Source organism: Schistocerca serialis, chromosome 2 (genome assembly GCF_023864345.2).
Source record: "Schistocerca serialis cubense isolate TAMUIC-IGC-003099 chromosome 2, iqSchSeri2.2, whole genome shotgun sequence".
NCBI lineage: Eukaryota > Metazoa > Arthropoda > Insecta > Orthoptera > Acrididae > Schistocerca > Schistocerca serialis.
This window is the reverse complement of record NC_064639.1, coordinates 394682719-394704770: the sequence shown is the minus strand read 5'-3', so window position 1 is coordinate 394704770 and position 22052 is coordinate 394682719.

Sequence of the window (22052 nt, the reverse complement as noted above, 5' to 3'; positions counted from 1 at the left end):
TTGTGAACGCTTATCCGCTACTATGACATTAACCATCGTCTGCTACCTAAACCGAAGTGCTCTGTATCTGAACACAAGCATGTGGTATAGACCTCTGTGGCAACATTGGTTCCCGCGTTTTTCGACGAAGTTAATGGGCAAGCAGAACTTGGCGGGCACACAGCCTTGCTTCTGCGACACAGCTTGGAGGGAAACTGACTGCTGCCGTTGTGCCAGCTACCGTCTGCGTGTTGAATGTAGCAAACTGTATGAACACTTTTGTGTGCGTCAACTCTCCAATATTTTTTAATATGGAGCAGAATAATAGAATCGCGAATTACTCGTTTTGGTTTCAGATTCATACTTAGAAAATCATTGCTATGGTAGCTGCTTCACGTCTACCACGTGGACCGAAGCTTTAGGTTCGATATTTCTGTTTCGTCCTGTAGCTCATTTTAAACTAGAGTTGCTCATGATAATTATTACGTGGAGTGAGACGTTCATTCTAAGCAATCAGTGGTGTGTTCAGAGCCCACTTGCTCTAAGTTATCGAACGACTGGTGATCTCTCGCTACTCTTGTGTTCAGGAAGTTATCTCATCGTCCCTCCTTCTGAGAATGTACTTATATTTAATGTAGAAACCATTCGACGAATATCGACACTAAGGCATAAAAACGAGTCAACACAAAGAGTTACCCAAATGGGACGGAAATCGTAGGTGTAAGGTACATTTAGAGAAAAATAAATGATTAGAATTTCAGAAAAATGGGATGATTTATTCTGAAGCAGTAGCTCCACAACCTGCCCAGGTCCTTAAAGCGATGGTTCACCTCTGGCCGTTTTGCAAGTGTTTTTCGGCTCGGCTTTGATTGGTAGAGTTGATGGGCACCCTCCTGAGGATTATCGTGACATATGCCATCCGACTGCCGCGGAGGATAGTCGAAATCCTGAGATGGCTGGAGGACCCTGCTCACAGTGATCCAAATGTTCTCAGTAGGGTAGAGATCGGCGACGTTGCTGGCCTAGGTAGGGTCTGGCAAGCACGAAAACAAGTAGAGGAAACCCTCGCCGTATGCGGGCGGCCATTGTCTTGCTACGAAACGAAATTGCACAACAGACCTTTAGTCCTGGTGTAATAAAATGGCTGCCACTTTCCACGATTCAATACATCATCTTCATCACAGAAACTGGTAGCCTTGTAATTAATAACGTCGACAGGAGGGATGTAGGTGTACCATTTTATTACATAAGTGAACGGCCGAAGTCTCTCAAAACTTCAGTCTGAAGGTTGGACGTACAAAAAATTAGTCCTGGTTGTCGGGCCATATGATGGACGATAGTAGGGTTGGTATTCCACCGCTGTCCACTGGTCATTTGGGCTCACTTAGAAAAAGGACACATCACTGAAGACAATTTTACTTCAGTTAATTACATTCCAGGACCAAGACGTGTCTGTTGGCCCAAGAGAGCGGCGGGGTATCAACCCGTCGACCATCATACTGTCTGACAGCTAAGAGTGCTGGTATGGGATGCCGTTTAATTTCATAACAGGATCACTCTATCATCCACGATATCCTTACAGCACTGTGACACGTGACAAGACTCTACGCTCCGTTTTGTTGCCCTCGTAGGAAGCCACCCTGTGTTTACATTTCAGCAAGATAACTCCCGCCAGGACACGGCGATAATTTCTTTTGCTTGTCTTCCTGCTTGCCAAACCATACCTTGACCACGAAAGTCTCTGGATGTCTGCTAAGTTGAGAACGTTTGGAGCAATACGGGCAGGGATCTCCAGTGAACTCGAGATTTTGACTATCTAACTCGCCAATTTTACAGAATTTGGCACGATATCCTTCAGGAGTACATGTTTACGGGTCGTCGGTCGACCGCACGAAATGCAGAAATGACGAGTATTTCAACGCGTGTGTCTACGCTGCTGGTGTGTAGGACCAGTTGTTTCTGCCCCAAAAAATTCTGTTCTTGAAATTTTGTGAGTAAGTTTACATACGATTTTCCTCATCTTTCTTCTGCAAACTACCATCTAAGATACTTAAGCGTGTCCGATGCACTCTCGTGCTCGTCAAACAGGCCTTTGAGTATCCAGATAGGCATTCATTTACGCACTCGTGATCTCCGCCAGGCCGGCTTGAAATTCAGTATGTACATTCAACGATATCCTAGTTTAAAACAGACAAGACGTACAGATGACTAGGTCATAGGAGCACAGGCTGGGATAAAGGGCCGGCCGCGGTGGCCGTGCGGTTCTAGGCACTCCAGTCCGGAGCCGCGCTGCTGCTACGGTCGCAGGTTCGAATCGTGCCTCGGGCATGGGTGTGTATGATGTCCTTAGGTTAGTTAGGTTTAATTAGTTCTAAGTTCTAGGCGACTGATGACCTCAGAAGTTTAGTCGCATAGTGCTCAGAGCCATTTGAATCTAGAATGTGAGATCATTTTCCTGCCAGTGTGCACCTCACTTTGTGCTTCCTAGTTCAGGTTGTGTAAGTCTTCAATTATAAGTTACAATTACACATGAATGAACTTGGGCGACGATATAACGGGCACGAACAGATGACTATTCTCTTTGACAGGGCAACAGCGATAACGCGTTTATGTGATGGATAATTGAGGATCTTAAGTACGGCTGCAGCAGTAACTGTGCAAATGTAATATATCGAATACAAACAGCTACCAGTTGCAGAACGTGCCGGCCGGAGTGGCCGAGCGGTTCTAGGCGCAATAGTCTGGAACCGCGCTACCGCTACGGTCGCAGGTTCGAATCCTGCCTCGGGAATGGATGTGTGTGATGTCCTTAGGTTAGTTAGTGTTAATTAGTTCTAAGTTCTAGGAGACTGATGGCCTCAGAAGTTAAGTCCCATAGTGCTGAGAGCCATTTGAACAATTTTTTTTTTAAGTTGCGGAACGTAGTAGTCAAAAGCCCTTGAGCTAGGTTCCAACCCATACAAATTGGCCTTTTTAAGAAGTCTTACTACCTGTTTCCAAAATTTTAAATGATACAGCCATGTATTTGGTAGCAGCCTTGGATAGCTGGGAAGGTAGGAAATTTTGAATTTTCAGCGTTGCACAGTTGCTGCTGCAGACATTCTTAAGATTCTAAAGTCTTTAGCTACCCAGGTATCCAAGGCTGCTACCAAATACCTGAACGTAGCTTTTAAAATTCTAAAGGCAGGCAATAAGACTTCTGAAGAAGGCCCATTTATATGGGTTGGAATCTATGACAAGAGCTTTTGACAACTCCCTTTCCTAATTGGTGGCCGTTTTCATTCCGTTTATTGTGTTTCAGTTTTATGTTTCCCTCACACTGATTGACAGCATGTTTGCGTGTTTTCGACTGCGCAGCTGGGTTGAGTTATTTAGCGTTATACGTCATCTTCCGCAGCACCTGAAAAACGCTTGCTGTTATGTCGTAGAGATACTGTACTTTAAACATGAAACCCTGCCGCACACACGTCAGACTAGACTTCTTGTTATTAAAGTCTTTTGTGAGTTCAAGATATATTAGGATATTCTATATCTGTGGCTCATCCATGTCAGGATGCTACTACAACAGGCGATATCCTAAGTATACGGTGAAGAGCAACGGAAGTTGACTGGATTGTTTTGCTGAGATATTGTCAAAAGTTTACAATACATACTAGGAAATGCCCCTGCAACCTCATAAGTAAACTATTTAAAAATTCCAGGAAAGGGTTACCAGAATGGAATCTACCAACACTTCTTAGGTCACTAAATACCAGTTCCGCAGTACCGTGAAAAGAATAATTAATATATTATACGAGAACACCATCAGGGTAAACAGATTTCTCTCGCCTTCAGAAGTGGACGAGCCCTTCATTTTGGTAACACTAGGAAAGAGAATTGCGGCACTGTTGACTGGGAGGGCTCCAGAAAGTGACCAGCAATCCAGTGATGTTGGATGACACAGTTGTATGGAGAGAAGTCATTACGCTAGAAAACTGCTGCGTAATGTAGGGTCGACGCTTGATGCAGGGAATGGCAATTGAACCCCATCACAAAGAGATGCTACGTAGTCGTATTCATAGGAACTAAGACTTTCGATTACAAAATTATTAATTTATTTGAATTACCGGTTTAGATTATTAAGATTGACTACTTTTTTAAATTTTTTAAAATTCTGTTTCACCGTCCCCGCTCCATCTGGCAGTACATTCAGCCCACTCTTGAGCCAAGGGACAGGTAACACTACGACGGGAAAATGCTAATTTAATAGGTGAAATAAGCGAATTTAAAGCTTTTCAAATGTTAAATAAATGCAAGGTGTTGGTTGTAAAACTCTTGTCTTTCTTTGTTTTTGATTGAAACAGAAGTAATAAATAGGCAAAATGTTATGAACAAGAACACACTTAAAACGCTTAAAACATGATGTAAAAACATCTTAAAAAGAAGCACTTCACTGTCATGAAAACTGGAAGGACCTGTCCTGGGGAAGGTCGTCTGCTGTTTAAGGGAAAAGAAGTTGGCCGCTGAGGGTAGGAAGGTGGGATATAAGAATGGAGGACAAAGGATGGTATCGATGGAATCGAAGTTAGGAAGGGAGGAGTAGCTGGGGATGTCTGAAGACCACAATTTGAAGGGGACGAAGGGAGGAGGTAAAAGAGGAAGGTAGGAGAAAATGGGTAGCGAAATTTGGAAACAAGAGCCGTAATGAGGCGCATTGGATGGGGTGGATTTATAAGTTGGTAGGATGGGTAAAAGTCGGGGTGCAGTTCATGATTTAGGAGTGGCAGAGCGTTAAAATTTCGTCGGAAGAGGACGTTGAGGCCGTGAAGGCGTGCGTTTGGTAGGATGTGTCAGTAGAGGCGCTCAGGGTATTAGGATTGGAAATTACAGGGTAAAAATATGATTATTGGAGTCGAATTGGGATTCTGTAGGTTCTCGATGCTGTTCAGTGTGAGTAGGGAGATGCGGGAATTTGTTGATACGGTAAAGGAACCATGTGGGGCAAGGTAAATGGATGTGGAAAACAAGACAGTGAGCATGACGTTTAAGGATCTGAAAGAAATAACAGAACATAGATGGGGTGGATAACCATATAACAACCGCTCCCAACTGCTTGGACAACATCCTCCCGACCATCTCGGCGCGAGGAGGTCCTTCTGACCAGGTTGCGGATTGGGCATTGCCGGTTTAGCCACCGCTACCTGCTCTCCGGTGACACAGCCCCGCAGTGCCCTTGTGGTCAGGCATTAACAGTGCGCCATGTTTTATTGTCGTGTCCCCGTTTCAGTCACTTTCGTGTTATCCTGTCCCTGCCATCTACTTTACCGGATGTTTTAGCTGATGACGCTCGAGCAGCTGCTCGTATTCTGCGTTTTATAACTTTAACTGGCTTGTCCAAAGACACTTAACCTTTTTACTTATTTTATCTGCATCTTTGTCAGGTCCTTCTGGTGTCCCCCCATCCCCTTGAGTTTTAGCAGATTCCATGTGCTCTAACACCAGTGACTGGGCGCTAATGACCTCAGCAGTTGAGCGCCCTTAAACCCTACCCCAAAAAAAAAAAAAAAAAAATAACCATATAACATTTGCCTACGACAGTTTGGATCGGATCAAGGTTTTTTTAAGTGTCGATGGCAGTGGAGGAGTGTAGTCCCCAAGTTTGCCAGTAGTAGTTTACGTGACGTTTCCATGTTAGTTGATGGCTAATCCAATATATTTTAGTACATTAGTTAACTGGATAGGACGGTCATAAATGGTCCTATAGAAATCAAAATATACATCTTTTAGTGTACAGTCGTAATTTATTTGTATCCTACGGCTAGCTGTTTCGGTAGGCAATATCATTCTCGGGCCATCCCTGGCACGCGGTTGAACTGGTCGTTGTCCCACCGACGGCACGTTCGAATTATGTAAGGTAGATGTCATGGAGTCGGAAGGTGCCGGTGGTTTATCCCATTACCATTGCTTTGGTTTTGGAGGGATTGATATTGAGTAATCAGTACTACATCAGGAGGTAAACTGCTTCAGGCGGAGTAGCATTGTTGAGACTTCGGTTGTGTAGTGCAAAGGGCAATGCGAAGGTTGCCTTCGGCATACTGAAGGGGGTAGGCAACCACAGGCGGTTTCGGTATATCGACAGTGTAGAGGAGAAGAAAAGAGAGGTGAGGGAACGGAGCTCTGGAGCACACCTGCAGTGGGATGGCATGTATGGGAAATTTTACTGTTCATAGTGACACAGGATGGACGATTCGATACGAAGGAGGCAATAAGGCGGACATAGTTGGAAATGTGTAGAGCAGATAATTTTTTCCAGCCTACCACAAGGCGTGCATTACAAACCACTGCCACCCTGTCCCCTCCTTTACCACATTGAGATAGTGTCATAACAAAACACATTTTACTGTTCTGACAGTAGATTCAACCTATACCCAGTTTTACGATTCAGTTGATATATCACAAAGATCGGCCCCTATCAATATTCAGAAATCCGACAGAAATAATCGTCGATTAAACAATGTCACACTCACTTTCCCCGGTAGTGAGATATCACCGCAGGCTTGCACAATCAGAGGACTGCTGTCTTTTAAGGGCGGAGTAATTTTCCAAGCCACGATGTAAATACTCTTAATAATTCGCAGTATGGCGAACAGCCACAAAGGCTGTTCGAACCGTTATTTTTAATTCCAGACCCCGGCTTCCTTTCCCCTTTCGATGAGTTGCCGCCATTCCAGGAATCTAACTTCGGAATCGTGAGAGGAAGCCTTCCAGGTCACTGAGGGAGCTGGGACGGTGGTTAGCACTCTGGACTCGCAGTAGAGAGGACGACGGCTCAAATCCGCTGGATTTCCTTAAATCGCTTCAGGCAAATGCTGGGATGGTTCCTTTAAAAGCGCACGGCCGATTTTCTTCCCTATCCATCCTTAATCCAAGCTTGAGTCGGTTTCTAATGACCTCGTTGTAGATGGGACGTTAAACACTAATCTGCTCTTCCTTGCAGGCAACAACAAAAGAGGCTCTGCTTAGGTTGGCTACGGGCTCCTCTTTCTGCCGGTTGACGCTTACCGGGTTGCGATTCTGTAACAAAACTAGCGGGAGAGGCATTCTCGTCCTTAGTTGCTCGCAGTTGTTAGTTGCAGCACGTCAGTGGAGTTCAGTAGTACAGAAGATGCTGCCATTAGTGTGTCTTCGTGCATGTCTACTGTTCCTGGCAGTTTCCATGGACATTAGAACGCCAGTTCCAGCTGTTCAACTGCAAATATGCCGGTCGTGAACCACAACAAATGCAACGGCTTGAATTTCGATAGGCTTGCACAATAAGAAGACTGCCGTCTTTTAAGGGCAGAGTAATTTTCCGAGCCTCGATGTAAAAGTTTACTGTGTCATACTATGTATTGGTCCTACCTGGGCTTCAGTTTATTCTTTCTAGTGGGTAACACTCCTAACAGTTCAGCTGGACGAGGTAATAGAAGGCTCGGTTATATTCCAAATTTTTCCCTTTATCTTCTCCTGCAGCATGAGGTTTCTGGTGTTCCTGCGTATGTAGTATTCACATCCATTTATGTATTTGTGCAAATATATGAAAGATTTTGACAGGTATGTCCGGGATCCACTGTTGAGTATAGAATTCCCCTGTTGCCTCCTACAATCCTTAAATTAGTAATCAGAAATCCATGCTAGAAGAGATGAGATCCGATGCTAACCACGGTCGAAACAACAGAAGATTAGTGAATCGGCAGATACGTACCCATTTTAATTTCTACAACCCATATCACCACGCTTGTTCTTTTAAAACAGAACCATGTCTCCAAGTGCATAAGACTGAATTTTGAAAAAGAGACCGTACTGCCATACAGGATTATAGGTTTTCTCTCGGTCGAGGGAGACAAAAATAGCGCATTTACGGTCGTTAAGCTGGAAGGATAGATGTGTGCGGTACAGGAGCTCATCGTCAGAGGAGAGGTTGGAATACCTAAAATAAGGATGCGCCTATTTATGAGAGCGTTTTGGTAAGTTACTGTGGTATAAGTGGTAACATTATTCACTTGACTTGAGAGACATCTAACAAATAACGTAACTGTCTCCTTAGACTCAATTAAAGGAGCAAATGAAATGACAGGTTATAAAACCACGATAATACAGAGATGAACATATGTCCCGTTGTGTATGACTCCCGTTGGTACACTTGACCTACAGTTTGCATACAAAAAGCTGACGGCGTTTGGCCCCTAGGCCTCCTACAGAGCTAGATACAGAATTTATACGATTCTAAATAATCCAAAATAGTATGAGTGAAACGTGCAATTAATATAAAGATGGAGCATAAAATGGGGTCCACAGTAAGACATTAGTTACAATTGCAAATATCAGCTGTCAAGTAGGTATATACGACGGACATGGTTCCTTATGAACTTACCTGAAAGCTGCTCACAAAAACAGGGCCAAGTAGACGAGAAAAATCTAAAAGAGAAAAGGACGTGCACACGCCCAAGCCGTGGGCAGCGTGGCGACGGCGCCAGGAATCAAATGGACAGGGTCAGGAAACCTAGATACACAAGACTTACAAAAATTTTTGATACATTGAAGAACAGGCATTCAGACCGATTCCGTTTTGTTCATTGTGCAATTTAGTGAGATTTTGTTTCTTTACCCGCAGATCTCCATTTCCCCCAGAAGGTCAATAGGCGGCCATTTGACGCAGTATGTTCGATATGCGTGTTGGTTACGTTATGCGTGTGTCCAGCAACGTGTAGGCCACATGCACTTTTCTTCTGCGGATATTTGTGTCCGCTGGATTTAATATTAAAATGTCTACCCATCTGGGCAATGTAAAATTGATCAGGTCATTGCACTCTACTTTATCTAAGCCAAAATTTGAAAATTTGTTATGTTTTTTCTCTATCTTGTGCCTCATCCAGTATGTCAGACTATTATTTAAAAACTACTTCTAACGGTTGTATTCTTAAACTGTTTCTGCAGCCGTAGAGAAACTTTTTCATACTATGTCATCCAGACATAAGTTTCCTTACTCTTTGCTGCCTCCTGTACTCCTGAACGTATATGTCCTTCTTTCTTTATATTATTGTATTGTTACATGAGAAAGCCCCTTGTGAACTGTTTTCTATTGCTTTTTGTTCTAATATAATTTCTTACCTATTTCTTGGCTGTCTAATTTCAAGTGAACATGGCTTTATATGATAAAGAAGGCTCCTTCTTACCACAACGGGTAAAACGATTTGGCATGAATAATATAATCTGTCCTCATAGGTTCTCTTTAAATGCTTAATGCATGTTTATTGGTAGTTTTAGTGATCGTCAGGTCCTGATACTTAACAGGAGTTACTTCTCTCTACTTCTTTGGTAAAGTTAATATTAGTGTGCTTTGAACAGAGTCGTTGCTCAAAGACACCGATGCGGTTTGCGTTACTTTTTTGTATTACCGAGAAGACGCATACGTAGCGTTTATAGCAAATGACTTAATCTTCACAGGTCTGAATTTATTAAAAAAAAAATTTCTAACTCATTAATAAAAATTTCAGCAATTATGCGACTAAGCAGTTTTCCATTACAACGCCATGTTTTTGGAAATATATTTTATTACTGAGGTGAAAATATCGTAATATAGCGCGAACATTATCATGTGGCCAGTTTTTGTGACGATGTCAGTCATAGCTAACATTTTCATTTGCTTCTTTTATTAAGTGTAGTGACACACGTGTGATATTCATGAGACGTTTCTCAGGTCATGTGAATCAACGCCTGTATTTATACTTATCCTAATGCTTTTGGTCATAAATATGTACATCCTTTCTTAAATAAAACTGATGATGCGGATCAAAATCGATAAATAAAGTAAATAAAGGAATTTGTGATCAAAGAATATTTTAGTTTCTACGAATTCTTAAACAATGGAAAGCAGCAGTCTTCAAGGTTATCATATCACCACTCATCAAATTTAATGTATTGCACAAAAATGGGCAAAAATGATTACCGTTTGCCGAATAAGATCTGGAAACAATGGCATTCGTTAAATATTAGGAAGTATACGTAAACTGATTGGGTTTTGTGAGACCCTTAACTTTTGGATTGCCGACACCTGGTTCAGGATTCATAGACGAAGACTGCATGAGTGGAAAAATCTTGGTGTTACAGCCAGTTCTCAGAGATATTGCGTTTGAACCGATCAAATATTTAAAACCAACATCGAGACGTGTAAAGCTTTGCCTGGAGCAGATGTCAATACCGATCACAGCTTGTTTGTAGAAGATATACGAAATATGCTGTAACATATTAAAAGGAAACAACTTGTAAAGAGTTCGAATATGTTAAAACCAAAAGTGAAACTGTCGACCCCTACACAAAAACTGTGGAAGAAAAGTTCGGAAAGATGTTGCCGAGTATAGATATACCAGAACAATGGGTTACCATCAAAAGTGCAATGCTGAAACCTTCAGCGAAAGAAGTAGAGAAAAAATGGAAAAGAGGAGGAATAAGAAGAAATAGATGACACAGAATGTATCAGATAAAATGGAAGCGTGGAGGAAATGGAAAGGAGCAGGATGAGGGTATTAGTCTTTAACGTTAAGTCAACAACGAGGTCATCAGAAACGGAGCACAGGCTCGGATTACTTAAGGATGAGGAAGGAAATCAGCCTTCCCCTTTCACAGGAACCATCCCGGCATTTGCCTAAAACGATTTAGGGAAATCACGGAAAACCTAAATCAGGATTGACGTAGACGGGTTTGAACCGTCCTCCTCCCGAATGCGAGTCCAGTTCGCTTACCACTGCGCCACCTCGCTCGGTAGGAAATGGAAAAGTGGCATTTCACAAGTTGGAAAATGACAATATTGGAAACTGAACATCGAGGTGAGGTGAACTACTGACAAACCAAGAAAAGAATGGATGAAAAAGCAAAGTTAGGAAACCAAAGTGTATAACAATGAAAGAACCGCGAAAAATTAGCAAGCGTGGTATGCGAAATGCAGGGAAAGGTGACAACGAATTCTGAAAAAAAGGTATACGGAATGTATACACAAAAGCCCTATAAGCCCTATATGATTCTATGACCATGAAAGGTTACAGGATGAAGGAGAACGTTACAGAAATTTTTGAGGATAACAGGAAAATTGAACGAGGAGAAAGGGATCCAGGGTCTTGAAGAAAGAAAACGATGCGTTGTGATTAAATACTATATGAGGCACTGAACGAGTTAGAATTAAAAATCTGTTAATTAGTATGCAGTCCTAAAGCATCGAATGCATACCGACCAGTGCAAGGTATTGTATAGAATAGAAGGATGGAGGGTTAATAAACAACTGTATATGAGGCAGAAATCGGTGTTTCGAGAAGAAGAAGATGAAACTGAAGAGACGGGTACTGGAAGATGTGTGAGGCAGAGTTGCTGTATGTCACCTGCACTTTTTAATATATATGCCGAAAAGGCCACAGAAAAAGGACTCCTAGTGGGAGGAGAAAGAAGACATACCATCAAGTACGCTGATGCTTACCCGTGGTCTAGGGGTAGCGTCTTTGATTCATAATCAAAACGTCTTTGGTCCCGGGTTCGATCGCCGCCACTGCCTAAGTTTTGATAAATAATCAGCATTGGCGGCCGAAGACTTCCGGCATATGAAGTCAGCCTCATTCTGCCAACGGCCTTGTCAAAGACGGCGGAGGAGCGGATAGAGGTTCAGGGCACTCTCCTGTCCTAGGGATGGGAAATTGCCCCTAAAAGGCGGAAGAATCAGCAATGATCAACGACATGAGGATGCAGAAGGCAATGGAAACCACTGCATTAAAGACACGTAACGTGTATCCACAGGACATGTGGCCTGTAATTGATCCATTCGGATCCCCGGGAGGGGACTGCCAAGGGGGAGGTTACCATGAGAAAAAGATTGAATAACCAATGAAAGGATAACGTTCTACGAGTCGGGGCGTGGAATGTCAGAAGCTTGAACGTGGTAGGGAAACTAGAAAATCTGAAAAGGGAAATGCAAAGGCTCAATCTAGATATAGTAGGGGTCAGTAAAGTGAAGTGGAAGGAAGACAAGGATTTCTGGTCAGATGAGTATCGGGTAATATCATCCGCAGCAGAAAATGGTATAACAGGTGTACGATTCGTTATGAATAGGAAGGTAGGGCAAAGGGTGTGTTACTGTGAACAGTTCAATGACCGTGTTATTCTAATCAGAATCGACAGCAGACCAACACCGACAACGATAGTTCAGGTATACATGCGGACGTCGCAAGCTGAAGATGAACAGGTATAGAAAGTGTATGAGGATATTGAAAGGGTAATGCAGATACTGGATTGTAAGACGTACCCAGGAGCAGATATAGACTCAGATCACAAAATAGTAGTGATGAAGAGTAGGCTGAAGTTCAAGACATTAGTCAGGAAGAATCAATACGCAAAGAAGTGGGATACGGAAGTACTAAGGAATGACGAGATACATTTGAAATTCTCTAACGCTTAGATACATCAATATGGAATAGCGCAGTGTGCAGTACAGTTGAAGAGGAATGGACATCTCTAAAAAGGGCCATCACAGAAGTTGGGAAGGAAAACATAGGTACAAAGAAGAAACCATGGGTAACAGAAGAAATACTTCAGTTGATTGATGAAAGGAGGAAGTATAAACATATTCCGGGAAAATCAGGAATACAGAAATACAATTCGCTGAGGAATGAAATAAATAGGAAGTGCAGGGAAGATAAGACGAAATGGCTGCAGGAAAAATGTGAGGACATCGAAAAAGGTATGGTTGTAGGGAGGACAGACTTAGCATACAGGAAAGTCAAAACACACTTTGGTGACACTAAAGGCAACGGTGGTAACATTAAGAGTGCAACGGGAATTCCACTGTTAAATGCAGAGGAGAGAGCAGATAGGTGGAAAGAATACATTGAAAGCCTCTATGAGGGTGAAGATTTGTCTGATGTGATAGAAGAAGAAACAGGAGTCGATTTAGAAGAGATAAAGGATCCATTATTAGAATCGGAATTTAAAAGAGATTTGGAGGACTTACGGTCAAATAAGGCAGAAGGGATAGATAACATTCCATCAGAATTTCTAAAATCATTGGGGGTAATGGCAACAAAACGACTATTCACGTTGGTGTGTAGAATATATGAGTCTGGCGATATACCATCTGACTTTCGGAAAAGCATCATCCACACAATTCCGAAGACGGCAAGAGCTGACAAGTGCGAGAATTACCGCACAATCAGCTTAACAGCTCATGCATCGAAGCTGCTTACAAGAATAATATACAGAAGAATGGAAAAGAAAATTGAGAATGCGCTAGGTGACGATCAGTTTGGCTTTAGGAAAAGTAAAGGGACGAGAGAGGCAATTATGACGTTACGGCTAATAATGAAAGCAAGGCTAAAGAAAAATCAAGACACTTTCATAGGATTTGTCGACCTGGAAAAAGCGTTCGACAATATAAAATGGTGCAAGCTGTTCGAGATTCTGAAAAAAGTAGGGGTAAGCTATAGGGAGAGACGGGTCATATACAATATGTACAACAACCAAGAGGGAATAATATGAGTGGACGATCAAGAACGAAGTGCTCGTATTAAGAACGGTGTAAGACAAGGCTGTAGCCTTTCGCCCCTACTCTTCAATCTGTACATCGAGGAAGCAATGATGGAAATAAAATTCAAGGTGAAAGGATATCAATGGTACGATTCGCTGATGACATTGCTATCCTGAGTGAAAATGAAGAAGAATTAAATGATCTGCTGAACGGAATGAACAGTCTAATGAGTACACAGTATGGTTTGAGAGTAAATCGGGGAAAGACGTAGGTAATGAGAAGTAGTAGAAATCAGAACAGCGAGAAACTTAACATCAGGGTTGATGGTCACGAAGTCAATGAAGTTAAGGAATTCTGCTACCTAGGCAGTAAAATAACCAATGACGGACGGAGCAAAGAAGACATCAAAATCAGACTCGCTATGGCAAAAAAGGCATTTCTGGCCAAGAGAAGTCTACTAAAATCAAATACCGCCCTTAATTTGGGGAAGAAATTTCTGAGGATGTACGTCTGGAGTACAGCATTGTATGGTAGTGAAACATGGACTGTGGGAAATCCGGAGCAGAAGAGAATCGAAGCATTTGAGATGTGGTGCTATAGACGAATGTTGAAAATTAGGTGGACTGATAAGGTAAGGAATGAGGAGGTTCTACGCAGAATCGGAGAGGAAAGGAATATATGGAAAACACTGATAAGGAGAAGGGACAGGATGATAGGACATCTGCTAAGACATGAGGGAATGACTTCCATGGTACTAGAGGGAGCTGTAGAGGCCAAAAACTGTAGAGGAAGACAGAGTTTGGAATACGTCAAGCAAATAACTGAGGACATAGGTTGCAAGTGCTACTCTGAGATGAAGAGGTTAGCACAGGAAAGGAATTCGTGGCGGGCCGCATCAAACCAGTCAGTAGACTGATGACCAAAAAAAAAACCGCTGATAATATGTCTGTGCTAGCAAAACCGCAGGAAGAGCTCCAGGTAATGATGGAGTGTATTGATTGTTAGTATGGGTAAAGAGATTTGAATGGAACTCAACTCTGGCAAAATGAAAGTGATGTCGCAAAAAAGACGATACGATTAATGCATCGCTAGATGGAACGGTATTAGGACCAATTATTCTACTATCTGGGGAGGTTGACAACCTCCAGCGAAAGGTGTACAAGGGAAGTGAGACTCAAAATGGTTCAAATGGCTCTAAGCACTACGAGACTTAACATCTGAGGACATCAGTCCCATAGACTTAGAACTACTTAAACCTAACTAACCTAAGAACAAAACACACATCCATGTCAGAGGCAGGTATCGAACCTGCGACCGTAGCAGCAGCGCGGTTTCGGACTGAAGCACCTAGAACCGCCACAGCGGCCGGCAAGTGAGACTCATCGCTATTACACTTAGCAAGAGGTTCATGAAATGTTTTGTGTGGAATGTGGCGTCTCGTGGGTCTGAAACATGATCAGCGAGACAGAAAGGACATAGATATTTAGAAAGTTTAGAAATCTGTTTATGGGGAAGAGTTGACAGAGTGAAATGGATCGACAGGATGAGAACATTGGAGAAAAGGAGAATAATTTACTGAGGGTGATACTGGATAGGAAAATGTCTTGATTGGGCAAATGTTACATAATACTTGCCTACTACGGAGAATCATGATACGGTAAGCGGAAGGAAACAGAAAGAAAGGAAGAAAGTTTGGAATGCTAGCAGATGTGGAGAGAGGATACGTTACAAGCAAATGACGGAGAATGCTCAGGAAAGAGAGATATGCAGGACGTCCGGTTGATATCCGTCTGAGGACAGATGTACTGAAGATGCGGACACACCGGGTTAAAGCGGAGAGACCTCATTAAAGAAACAGCATGAAAGGCAGATAACAGACTAAGGTACATTGGAAGATTCGTTAGGATGTGCAATCCACCCGAAAAGGAAGTAACATCCAAAACTCTCCTTGGCCAATACTTGAATAGTGCTTGTCAGATCTGTACCTGAAAGGATAAATACTGAAAATAGAGAAGTCCCAAAGAAGCTTACAGATATTGGTCCCAGCGTCGCTTAGTAATCACAGAAGCGTCACTTAGACGTTCATTCAATTATAGTGATGGAGGTTACAAGAGAGGGGTAGTACATCAGTTGTGCATCACATGGTTTGGTTCCATAAGCGTTCATTCTTGGCAGTGTCAATCGATACATCGCTCGCTCCTACGTGTATCTCCTGGAAAGGAAACGGAGGTATTATCAGAGAAATTTTAACTCACAAGAGTTTTTACCATTAATCACGCTACCCAAGCTCCACTCGCGACTGGAGCAGGAAAGGATGAGTGACATACACAAGTACACTCGCCGGCCGGAGTGGCCGAGAGGTTCTAGGCGCTAAAGTGTGGAACAGCGCGACCGCTACGGTCTCCGGTTCTAATCGTGCGTCGGGCATGGATGTGTGATGTCCTTAGGTTAGTTAGGTTTAAGTAGTTCTAAGTTCTAGGAGACTGATAACCTCAGAAGTTAAGTCCCATAGTGCTCAGAGCCATTTGTGAAACAAGTACCCTCGGCCACACATAAATACTGGTGCAGATGCGGATACAGAAATGTAAAAGAATATTTTCTTCCGTCACATTGGCTCATTGATTGGTGATCAGAAACAGTACCTGCTCTCCCATTACCGGCCAAATAATAGTGATAAAAATTCGCACTAACTACCTTTTGAGTCGAAGGCTACCGCATAGGCGTGCGTTAGCAACCTCGATTACGAAGATCTGCACTACGCTCAGTTAATCTCCTCGCTAGATTTGCTACAAAGCTTCAATCTGAAAATGAAGAAGTGTAGTACAAAATTATATTGCTCTTTGTGTAAACGACAAATTCTGGTCGCCAAAAATATAAAGATGAAATTACGTTGCCTGTGGTATATGAAAATTTGCTTTCGTATAGCAGTATAGTCAGAAATAAAAAAAGGAAGCACGGCGTTCTACACTACGACGACCAGGGAATGGAAGAGCTGAAAAAAGGAATAGGAAAAAAAATTGCCACTTGCCGCGGAGCATCCAAATACCGTTGACCGATTCGCCGGGCGTTTTCCGTATCCTGTGCCGCCTGATTGGAACCGCAAGTTCAATATAGCTATTCGGCCCTTCGGCGAGCATGAAATAGGGCCATTGTAGAAGCTCCGCGACCTGTTACACGATTGTCGTGAGCGATTAAAGTGTCGGCGAATGAAATGTATTGCCAGTTCAGTCGAGTGTACGGCCTCGTTGTGACGCACAAGCAGCGCGCAGCGGGGCGTGAGCGTGAATTCAAACGGACAGGACAAAGGCAATGGGGCGGAGAGCGCGGCCTGCCCGCCCGTGCCAAACGGACTGCACGTTCCACTCGCTCTCTCGCCAGCAGCGGGCCTCTCTTGCGCTAAACAGCTTCAGTTATCCCGCTACTAATCCGTGGCAGGAAATTTTCTGGCGTGGCTTTTTACGGAGATAAAACGTAACTCGAAAGCTCCATGGTAAACAATCATCACTTCACATGAACGCCACTCATTTTAAGGAAAAAAAGGTGAATCTGTAAAACGTCGATACAACCTCTCACGTTTTTCGAGAAAAATTGATATTTCACTCTAAAATCATACACAGTTGTATCTTCCCCTTCTGGAATGTATTGAGTTATGCATCTACATTCCACAAGACTCCTCACGGCATGTGGCGGAGGATATTTCTCCCCTAGCCAGTTCCATTCGCAAATTGCGTGGGGAGAATGAGTGTCGGTATATTTTCCTACGGGTTGTAATTTCTTTGATTTTCTCGTCGTGGCCTTTTTTCCGAGCCGGTCGGTGTAGCCGAGCCGTTCTAGGCGCTTCAGTCTGGAACCGCGCGACCGCTACGCTCCTTAGGTTAGTTAGGTTTAAGTAGTTCAAATGGCTCTGAGCACTATGGGACTTAAATGCTGTGGTCATCAGTCCGCTAGAACTTAGAACTACTTAAACCTAACTAACCTAAGGACATCACACACAGCCATGCCCCAGGCTGGATTCGAACCTGCGACCATAGCGGTCGCGTGGTTCGAGACTGTAGCGCCTAGAACCGTTCGGCCACTCTTGCCGGCGTTTAAGTAGTTCTAAGTACTAGGGGACTGATAACCTCAGATGATAAGTCCCATAGTGCGCAGAGAAATTTGAACCATTTTTTTTCCGAGAAGTACAGTGGATGGAGAAAAACATGGAAACAACAAAAAACACAACACATTACCACGACATATGGTATAACAAAAATGTTGACATTCAAAACAGCTTCTGGTCGGCTCGGAATTGACAAATACAGGTCCTGCATGGGTTCGAAGGGAATTTTATGGCATTTTTCCTTCAAAATAGTGTTAAGTTCAGGTAATGACGATGGAAGTGGATAACCTCAGGGCTATTGAGATATGATAACTGTGTCGGGAGAGTTGCGACAATTCGCGCTCGTTCTCACGATTCAGTCCAGCACGGTGCGAGCTGAGGACAGGGCCCTGTTGTTTTGGAACACAGTATCACCATTGGGGAACAGGCGTTGTATCTGACAATACAGAATGGTCACACAGTCCTTGGCGTTAAGATGACCACTGGGTCTTTTGGAACACCACGTATGGCTGCCAAGATCATCATCGAATCATGTCCATGTTTCACTGTTTCGACGTAAACTCCGCTGGAAGCTGCAAATCTTGAGCAATAAGAGTTACCCGACCAAACGAATTTCTTCCATTGCTCCACACTCCACGTTTTATTGTTTAGATACAACGTTTTCCTATTACGGACGTATGGAAAACCAGCTCGCCCTGAAATTCTGTGCTTATGGAGTCCACTTCGGGTTGTTTTGATGCTGACGTTGCTCTCGAGCGCGACCTTTTCTCCAGTAACTTTCGCAGCTGTCGTCCCCTACTTTCAGGTCACAGGTCTCTTCAATTACCGTCTACAAGATCGCTCAACACACACGTTCTTCCGCGTTGTGACTTAGCAAAATATGGTTCAAATGGCTCTGAGCACTATGGGACTTAACATCGGAGGTCATCAGTCCCATAGAACTTAGAACTACTTAAACCTAACTAACCTAAGGATATCACACACATCCATGCCCGAGGTAGGATTCGAACCTGCGACCGTAGCAGTCGTGCGGTTCCGAACTACAGCACCTAGAACCGCTCGGCCACCGCGGCCGGCATGTGACTTAGCAGTTGTGGTTTTGCCGGTTTCCCTGCATGCAGTTTAAGCCTTCGATACGTCGCCTGTGGAAACACAAAAGACTTCGGCTAGCTCGGTTACAGAAGTACCCACCACACGAACAACTACAATTTGTACACGTTAGAACTCACTTAGCTCCGACATAATGCGCTTATAACTACACAGAACGCTGTTTTGACCGCAGCTAACGCTTGCAACGTGTTTAGGACATTGTTCATACATCGTTAGTAGTGAAATACGACAGCGCAAACACACAGGCTTGGTCAGTATTTTCGTTCAAACATGTATTTCTTGCAGTTTTTCCACATTTTTGTCCAAACCCTGTGTTGCACATCTCTTCCTGGAGCTTACGCTCTAGGTAAACAATAAACTCTGGGTGATACGCAATGCATTTGTCGTAGCCTTCGCCACTAAAGTGTCTAACGCTCTCGCACTTACTATACGAAACACGTCGCTCGCAGTTGGATTGTCTCTATCTTTTCTATTAATTTAGACTCGTCAGTACAGACATGGATATTTGAGTTGCAATGCGTTGGAATGATGCGGATGTCAATATTTGCTACTAATAGCCATACTTAAGGTAGTTGAGTTGAAGTAAGTATTGTCGATTATGAATCTTCGCAGGTCGCTGTGCATCTTGATGCGGTGTCCTACTATTCAATCTACATGGATCCTATAGCACTGTTTGCGAACAGATTCGTGCAAATAAAATAAGAATCCATTGAATATCCTGAGAGGTAAGTTGTATTCATCCATCAAAAGGGGAAAACGTTACGGTGTATATACACCGCATGTCATTTTACAATGCACGGCAGATGGTACTTCGTACGAATATTACAGCATGAGGAATGTATAGTGGAAACTGCGAAATTTGATAATCAGACAAGTACTCGAGAGCTACGTATAATCCTCTCCCTTGTTTAACAATGGTTTGTTACATTGGCTGAAAGTGTTTCCGGCGTATTGTAAACACCTTTGAGCATATGCTGTAAGGTTTTTGCCACTACGGAAAAGAATCAGGTAAATACGAAAAGAAGAAGAACTGTATTTATACTCTTTGCACACACACAGCGTGTAAATCTCTCCTTCCCATCTTATGTTAACGTTACGTTATCCCTGTGACCAAAGTAACCGGTGAAACATGTGCGTCGAAAATTAAGTGCTGTTACATTGGGTATGATACTCTGTCTACTGGAGTAATACCAATGATTGAAACAAAGCTCTTCATATACGGGTGGTGCATGTGAGCCTACTGCGCAAGACTTATTAACAAGTGAGCGCTATTACTTTGCCAATAAATTAATGAATCTTTTTAAATTATAAAGTGTGCTGCACGTAACTTCAGCATATCTGTTGGTTAATTATCAGCTCAAAATTCTGAAAAAAAAGAACATCGACCAATGGATGAGTGTATTGTTGTGTAGTTAGTGTTCGTTCTTTCTCTATCCACCGGGGAAATTTAAGCATGTATAGCGTTTAGTTGGAACATACGTATTTATATTTTAATGAAACATGAGAGAAATAGAGCAATAATTGTGGTGGCATAACGTTGGTTATAATTCGAGGGGAGAATATAGGGGTAGTCTGCAGTCGGAGTGCTTGTTCCGAAGATTTACTCCATGTTTACGTGGCAAAGAAGTGGGTACATTGTATTTTACGCCATAATTTTCGGGCATTGTCTTTCTACATTTGTTCAAAGTTTCGCTATAGAACATAATATGTTTCTCGTTATTAAAATCAACTTTTCAAAGGCCTACTACCGTTGATATAGGTACAACAATGTACGAGCAGTAACTACGAATCAAAATATGTGATGTTACGCGTGCTATCTGAATTCGAGAAAGTCATTTCTGCCCTAGAAGTTGTTTAAATATTATGGCTTTTCAAGTTACAGAGGACGCCCTGTGTGTGAAAAAGGACAATAGTCGTGTGTTTATCCCTTAACATAGACTTGTCTAGTCATACTCAGCTTCACTTTAGGTTATAGTCCTTCCTAAAATGTTATTCGTCTTAAGTGTGTCACACACACTTCAGCAATACATACTGCAATTTCAATGTGGAATCTTTCTGCTTCATCACATTTCTTTTAAATTCACTGAGACCTCCTTCCGCTATCGGTAGATATCTTTGACTCCATACTAAATGGGTTATGTGTGTGATTTATCAATTTCGTTTTTATCTGCATTTGTTGACTGTTGACACACAGTCGGCACGGATTCAGAAAACATCGTTTTTGTGAAATACTACTAGCTCTCTGCTATGATGAAGTAGTGAGTACTATAGTCACCGTAACTCAAATTTATTGCATGTTTCTAGGTTTCGAAAAGGCTTCTGACACCATTCCCCATGCAAGCGGCCTCTAATCAGGTTGTTTGCCTATGGCGTATTGTCTCAGCGGTGCGACTAGATTTGTGATTTCCTGTCAGAAAAGTGACAATTCGCAGTAACTGACGGAAAGTCTTTGAGCAGAACAGAAGTGATATCTGACGTTCCGCAAAGAAGTGTTATAAGCACCCTGCTTCACCTAATCTATGTAAACGATTTAGCAGACAAGTAGAGCAGACACCTTTGATTGTTTATAGGTGATGCTGCCATTTAGTAAAGTCATTGGAAGATGGAAAGCAGCTGCATAATGATTTAGAGAAGACATTTTTACTGTGCGAGAAGTGGCAGTTAACCCCAAATAATGAAAAGTGCGACGTCATCCACATGCACTGAAAGGAATCCATTAATCAAATTTAAAGATTGTCAATTCAGCTAAATACGTATGATTTGCGATTACAAACAGCTTTAATTGGAATGATCATAAAATTAATGATGTGGGGAAGGGAAACGAAGGAAAGCGTATTTTGGCAGAACACTTAGAAGATGCAACAGGTCTACTAAAGAGACAGCCTACACTACGCTGTCCCTCTTCTACCGGAGTACTGCTGTGCGCTATGGGAGCGTAACCACATACGACTGACAAAGAACATATCAAAACGTTCATACAAGAAGAGTTGGTTTTTTACTGTCGCAAAACGCGAGTTGGAGTAGCAATCATTAAAACAAAGGCGTTTTTCGTTGCAGTGACGTATTTTCACATTTTGACACCCGCTGACAAAGGGAAAACCGATGGCTGTAATACAATCAGAGAAATCAGAGACCACACGGAAACATTGGAGTGATTGTTTTTCCCAGGCACTTTTCGAGAGTGGAACAGCAGAAAAATAGGGCGATAGTGGTTCGACGAAGGCTCTGCTAGGCACTCAAGTGTGAATTTCTATGCATCCATGTAGATGTCGGTGTAGATCTAGAACCGTCTCATGTTACTACAACTCAATGGATGTGTAGTGAACCTTTCGATATTAACGC